Source organism: Pezoporus flaviventris, unplaced genomic scaffold (genome assembly GCF_033815535.1).
Source record: "Pezoporus flaviventris isolate CSIRO_AGI_PZ_B2104156 unplaced genomic scaffold, CSIRO_AGI_Pfla_v1 ptg000041l, whole genome shotgun sequence".
Taxonomy (NCBI): Eukaryota; Metazoa; Chordata; class Aves; order Psittaciformes; family Psittacidae; genus Pezoporus; species Pezoporus flaviventris.
In genome coordinates this window covers 3,552,981-3,560,021 of record NW_026892589.1, presented here as the reverse complement: position 1 = coordinate 3,560,021, position 7,041 = coordinate 3,552,981, and the positions used below count along the sequence as shown (strand labels likewise).

The window sequence follows — 7,041 nt, the reverse complement described above, 5'->3', positions numbered from 1 at the left end:
AAGCAATTAAAAAAGAACTAAAAGGGAATAGGCCACTGTTGAGTCTCTAACAGCTATAAAAAACTGTTTGCTTCTAGATTCAGAGGCTGTAGAGGAACAGTGTGGCAGAAATAGCATTAAACCACCTTACCCTATCTCTTCTCTGAGCTAAAACCAGACCTCTTAACCACTGCTAATGCTCCTTCTTCCCCTTTGAGGCTTTTCCTCCTTAAGGCATCACCACTCAAGTCAGACCAGAGCTTTTTGGGTGGGTTTTTTGTTACGAGGAGTCTCCTCCTGCCGTGACCCACCACAGCACCCACCGGCACTACCGCAGCTACCCTGACCCTCTTAGCAAGCATTTAAAGCCTCATGAGCGGCCTTTTCACTGCGCCCAACACCACTCCTCACACACCTGATGCTGCCAGAAGCCCCTCACACACCTGAGCGCGCTGTGGGCCCCGACACCACCCCCCACACACAAACCGGCCCCGTTACGGACCCGGACACCGCCCGCCGCAGGCCCTCACAGGACTCTTCTGGAGGGCGGCTCCAGCGCGGCCGTTAACGGCCAGCCCTTGGCAAGCGGAGCGTGCGCAGGCGGCTGGGTCGAGTGCCGATACCTCATCGATGCGGCGGTGCCGCTCCGCCGCCTCCCCTGCGTAGCCGAGCGCCGACGGCTGCTCCCTCCCGCCCGCGGCGGGCAGGCCGTGGAGCCGATCGCCGAGTGCTTGGGCGCGCCTGGCAGGGGGAGCCGCACCTCAGGCGGCGGCGGGGCCGTGGCAGGAAGCGGCGGGACGGGCACGGCTCCGTTCCGTTCCCCTCACCTCCCCTTCTGCTCTCCTCACGCCTCTCTCCGGACGTGTCCGCTGCCGCTGGCCGGCTCCAGGTGAGAGGCAGCGCGGAGGAACCGGCTGACAGGCGGGTCCCACCGGGGAGGGAGGGTGGGGGGGGGCAGTGGTTTTTGGGGCTAAAAAACCACTTTGCTGCTGCCGGGCCGTGGGGGGGGCGGGGGGGGTGTCCGGCGGTGCCTCCCGGCGGAGCTCCCTCAGGGGTGTGCCTGCGGTTGGGGGTCCCCCGGGGCTGCAGGCTGGTCATGGGGGGCAGCGGTGGTGGCTGCAGGAGGAGCGGCTCCGTGCGGTGCTGTCCCGGGTTGGCTGAGCGCGCTGTGGGAAGTTGGAGGTACCGGACAGCAGAGGGTAGACGTGAAGAGAGGGGAGGGGGAAAGCGTTTCCTTCAGCTGCAAACCGGGGACGCTGCCCCAGCTCGGATAAACGGCGTTTGTTCGTTGGGGTTATCCCTCGGGTGCGTTCGCGAGCGAGGCGTTTGAACGGCGCCGGTATCGGCCTAGTGAAACTCCAGCGCGCAGGGGAGCTCGGTTGCTGTCAGCTTTCTTGAGGCTGAGTTGGAAGTAATTGCGTAGGTCTGGTGCTGGCAGATGTGCCTGTCCTTTTAATGACATCGAGAAGTGATTTACTGGGGGTGCTGAATGTCATCTAGTAGTACTCGAGTTTGTGTGGGAAGGAGAAAGGAGGAGGACACTAGGCAAGTACTAAGCCCTAAGTATTCGTTTCATAGATATATATATTTGTGTCTTCCCGCATGAACATAAGCAGAATTAACTCCCGAATCCTATAGGTGATACTGCTCAAATGTAGTACCCCTGAGCAGTAGCTTTCTGGTTCTCCCTGGTCTCTTCCTCAGCCCGAGCAGAGCAGCTCGCTGTGGGGTTTGCTGTCCGTACCCAGCGGCCTCCCTTGGGCCGGGCTCCAGCGCTTGAACCCTGAGCTCATAGGTGTGCGAGTGCTCAGCTCAGCACACATCCAGCGCCAGCTGCCATGTTTGCTTACAAACAGCCGCACAGGAGGTGCTGGAGTGGCCTCCTCGCAGGGTTTCACCCATAGGAGAGCTAGCTGTGCTCAGTTCCACTTTGTGGCCGAGAGGCTTTCGAACCGTGTCCCCCCCCCTCGCCGCCGTACAGTGATCTAAAGCAGAAGCTGCGGGCTGTGGATGGATGTGGGACGCTCCCCACCTCTCCTGTGGAAGCTGTTTTAATCACTCAGCCTCATTAAAAGTGAGCTGGGTAAGAGCGCAGCAGGGCTGTTCGATTCTGCCACTGTCGTTTCCATTATAAATGCTGGCAGGTATGGATCCTGCTGTTAGATTGGATATAAGGAGGAAATTCTTTCCTGTCAGGGTGGTGAGGCACTGGAATGGGTTGCCCAGGGAGGTTGTGAGTGCTCCATCCCTGGCAGTGTTCAAGGCCAGGTTGGACAGAGCCTTGGGTGCCATGGTTTAGTGTGAGGTGTCCCTGCCCATGGCGGGGGTTGGAACTGGATGATCTTAAGGTCCTTTCCAGCCCAAACCATTCTATGATTCTAGGGCTGCAGTTTATGGTGCTCCTGTTTGGGTGAGGGTGAGCGGGCTCCAGGCTCCAAGGTCTGTTTATGTATCTTCAGCAAGTGTTTAAAATGCTGCAGTGTCATGTAGCTTATTTTGCTAGTGGTCATTAGTTTAATGTATCTTGTACTAGATTTATTAGTGCACACGTGTCGGTATTGCTACACTGATAATGAGTTGCTTGTGAAGTAATACACCACGCTTGTTCATCTCTGTTTATGTCTTTAAAACTGTGTTGTTTCTGGTAGCTAGCTAATTCTGAGCTCCCAGGGCATAATGTAACAATATAGAGAGTGCTTTCAATCTAAATACCTGTTCACAAACTCTTCTTTAACATTGAAGTTCTGACAGATACCTTTTCTGCACTCACAGTGAGGCTGCAAACTGTTAATATCTGCATTAATGTGTGGTTTGTAGTTTGTCAAATCAAGTTTTCTTGTGTATAACTTCCTCTGGCATCTGATTCGAGGAAAACTTGAGGTAGGCTGTTTCCATCTTCCCAGTGGGAGGGTTTTCAGATCGCAAATGAATTCTTCTATATGTGTATTCTTTACAGTGATTCTCTGTAGGTACTTTTGCTTTGTTGCATTCCTTATCAGGATTAAAAAGGATCCTTGTGAGTCAACACTTTTCAAAATGAGCTATTTCTCCTCATGTGCATTCTCAACATGGACCTTGTGTCAAGAGGCTTTTGCTATTCAATGTGTGTTGCAGGATGGGGTGGTCGTTCAACAGAAGTGGGCTCTGTCTCTTCTGACTTGAATTAGCTGCCATGCCTGTGGGAGAAAACCTTGGTATGGAGCTGGGCTGGAGTTTGCTGGGCTGATAGAGGCTGCTGAGGAACCCCTGAGGTGGGAAGGAGAGGGGCAGCAGTGTGTGCTGCACAAGGGGCAGGGGCAGTGACTTGGGACCAGGAACACAGGTTAGTTGTTTGCTCCATTTACAGTCTTTTGCTCCGGTTATTCTGTAGCTTCATGAAATGCTGCAGCATTCAGGCCCTGAGGAATGACAGCAGAGGAGATGTTCATGAAATGTTTTTCCATTTTATTTATTTGTTGATTGTACAGGGAAGAAAACTTAGTGTCTAAGGTTAATGTTTTTAAATAGCAAAGCAACCTTTTGCTCTAAAAGAATTCAGATTCTTTCAGCAGAACCACTCTGTGGTTCAGGCACAGCATTTACAGCAAACTGTGTTTGAATAAAAGTACAATTTTGATATCCCAGCTATTCAAGTAGTAGATTTTTATGGAATTGTACTTCAGCACATGCTCAGCTTTTTTAACAGATGTGCTTTCACACAGCAGAGGGGGGAAGAAACAGAAAAAGTAAGCCTAAAAGAGTGCTTTAAGCTTACGATTTTCAAACTACTTCCTTATTTGAAGATCATTGATTGAACCAGCCCGATTTGATTGCCTCTGGCTTAGTGCTGTGTCATGAACATTGAGCAAGTGCGTTTCAGCTGCTTGTTCAGGAGTTCTTTGCAGGGCAGCTCAGGGAGTTTTCCTGCCGCGGTCCTGTTATCGCGCTCTGAAGTCACTGGGTAGGTTTGTTTGACTTTATTGAGTGAAACATACTGTAGAAAGTATTGATCTGATAAAACTGGGGTTCCATGGATACTCTGGGTATGAAAGAGGAAATATCTCTTCCTATTTTTCCATAGGTAGGACACATTCTGGTGTTTCACTTGGGTCTGCTGCGTGCGTTTGCAGCACATGCAGTGTGATCGTGCAGCGCACACTACATAAAATCATCATGGGTATTGCACACCAGGAGCTGTGATCTGTGTGAACCTCAGCTCCTGATTAATGAGCAGGAAAGTTGAAATAGAAATTAAAGTAAATTAATTGGGTGTGGTCATCCAGCTCCTGAAGGATGCTGGAAATCCCACTGCCCTCCTACTTAGTTGTGATACTGTGGCAGCTTCTGTTGACTCTTTGTAAAGCTCCGCTTAGCAGTATTAAAGAGCAATGCTTCTAACATGCCATCTTGTCCTTATTCTGTAGAGCTATTACATCAGTATTTTATTTTTACTTCCCATTGGAAATGTGAAATTTTTATGTTTGCAGGCTAAGAAAGCTGGGGCTGTTCAGCCTGGAGAAGAGAAGCTGTGTGGAGACCTCAGAGCAGCTTCCAGTGTCTGAAGGGTGCTACAACGATGCTGGGGAGGGGCTCTTCATCAGGGACTGTAGTGATAGGAGAAGGGGTAATGGGTTTGAACTTGAAAAGGGGAAGTTCAGGTTAGATATAAGGCAGAAGCTCTTCCCTGTGAGGGTGCTGAGGCGCTGGCACAGGGTGCCCAGAGAAGCTGTGGCTGCCCCATCCCTGGCAGTGTTCAAGGCCAGGGTGGACACAGGGGCTTGGAGCAAGCTGTTCCAGTGGAAGGTGTTGCTGCCCATGGCAGGGGGTTGAAACTGGATGAGCTTAAGGTCCTTTCCAGCCCAAACCATTCTATGATTCTATGTTTATAAAGGTCCATAGGTTTTGCTCTCAGATAGAAGTAGCCTGGAGTGCAGCTAATATTTGTTGGTTTTTTTTTAAAAGAAGTGAATGCAAAGAAGTTATTGAAATGAGGTGGGCTGGGTGGCTTGAGTAAGCTCATTCTTACTGAGGATGGCAAGGAATGCATTGGATTTGGGCAGTCTGGAAGTTGGCTTGTTTATATCCTCAGCCTTGTGTTTGTGTTGTTCTTACTGGACTTTCCCTTTGTGTCAAAAATTGTTAATTTAATTTGTAAGGGCAGGGAAATTTCATATTTAATCTAGGCAGCTTACAAAACAAGTTTGAGCTGTTAATGAAGCACTTATGCCCTTGAACAGGTAATAGCTTGATGTGGATGTAATTACTGTTTTTTCCCCCACCTTGAATATTAGGTCAAAATGGACTCTGGTTTCTTTCGAAGTTAATGAAGCCAATAGTGAAGTGGGAACGTGCAGTTGCATGTCTTCCTCCTGAGCTACAAAAGGCTTTCAAGTAAGGACATTAAGTTCAAAATTAAGCTTAATTTCAGTCTGTCTTTCTGCATATTAATATAATTGGGCATGGTTGGATAGTGGGGGTTAATGGGGCAAATCTCGAGAACATAACTCATTCAGCTGAACATATCTTCATCAGGTTGCATTTAAAGTTTGCACCTAGTGACCCCCCCCCCCATCTGCACCCCCTTTTTGCTGTCACTCTGTTAATTCTGATGCTGGGTTGCCCAAGAGACCAAGTTATTCCTCAGAAGAAGGGCCCTTGGTGTGCCGTGACTTCAGGCCTTTGTGACTTTGATTCAACACAAGCAGCAGTGGCTTTGGGAAGAGAGAGAAAGCTGTTTGTCGCTTGAAGAGTGGAGTTGTTACCCCCGAAGTCCTGCATAAACTTCTCTGTAGGAAGCTATCCACTGTCTGCTGTGTTTCCCTATAGCCTGACACACAAACATGGGTTTGCTTTGGCTTTGTTTGGGGTTTATACTTTTCTTACAAACTTCTCTCCAGAATGGCTGTGATGCAGAACGTGGCAAATGCCACGTTCCAGAGTAGCTGCTTTGCAGCACTGGGAGGAATGAATCTTGTAAGTAGTGTACATATTTTCACAGACATTAAGCAGTTTAGATGAAAGGTGTTATGACTACCAGATATTATCATTTTATGAGCAGGATGTCATTATTAGATTGGAATTGATAAATGAGTGCCAAATTTTGTGCTTGGTGAGGCTGCTTCTGCAGAGATGCAAATAGTGTGCTTACTCCTACATTAAAGCTCTTTTTCCCCCTTAATTTTAACTAAATGATCTGCAATTCTGGTACACAGAATCTGGCCGAAAATTGAGCAGATTTATTTGGGGTTGCCTCTGAACGCTGTGAGAGTTTAAGCCAGATTTACAGAATATAGTCACTGATGATTCATGTTGAGATGATGTTTTTCTTCCCTGTAATGGAACATATGGGACCACATAGCATATGGTGCTGCTGAAAATTGTTAAATGCAGAGCACTGATTTATTACACAGCAAAAAGAGTTTGGATTTTCAGTCTAACACTGAGCAGAAAGCTTTGTAAACAGCTCTGGCTGCTGCTGTGTGGTGGATGCGCTCCTGTGTGCTAGTGGTAAATCTGCAAAGAATTCCTTTAAGTGAATTAAACTGGGGCTCTTCCAAAAGTTGTGGATGTGCCTGTTGCCCTGGAGTGAGTATGAGAACTCATTGGGTGTTTCATTAAACATCTAGATGGGTTTTTTTGTCTTTACAGGACTTCTGGAGGGGTTTTTGTGGTGAGGCAGGTGGAGGAAGAAAACTTAACACCTTGATCCTTCCAGAGCACAAGGGAAAGCAGTAAAGTGCAGGTACAGAGAGCATAAGTACCTATTTCCTTGTGCTCTCCTGTGTTTCTTAACTATTCATCTTTTAGATGATGATAATCTCTTCAGAGCAGGCATCACTGCTGTTGTGGCTTTGTAGGTCTTACTGAAGCTCACAGGTGCTGTAGTAATATAGATAATAAACAGTTGTTCATAAGGGTACATTGAGTAAGCTTTATCAAAAAGGATTTAAGCAACAACAGGAACCTTCATTTGAAACTTAGAATGGGGTTTGTCTTGTCTAGTAAAAACTTGACTGCAGTTTATTTGTGAACAGTAAAGCCCTGGTTAAAACAGATTTATGCCAAATTTGGTGGTACTTTTTG

General features: G+C 48.1%; 1 protein-coding gene across 3 annotated transcripts in view; it reads left to right on the top strand.

The window, feature by feature from the left end:
- Positions 1 to 794: 794 nt before the first annotated feature.
- TAOK3 (TAO kinase 3) overlaps positions 795 to 7,041 on the top strand; it is an 88,612-nt gene continuing 82,365 nt past the window's right edge. For all 3 annotated transcript variants that reach the window (XM_061465807.1, XM_061465808.1, XM_061465806.1), the window contains exon 1: positions 795 to 868. The gene's annotated coding sequence lies outside the window, so the exon portion shown is untranslated. The remainder of the gene's footprint in view (positions 869 to 7,041) is intronic.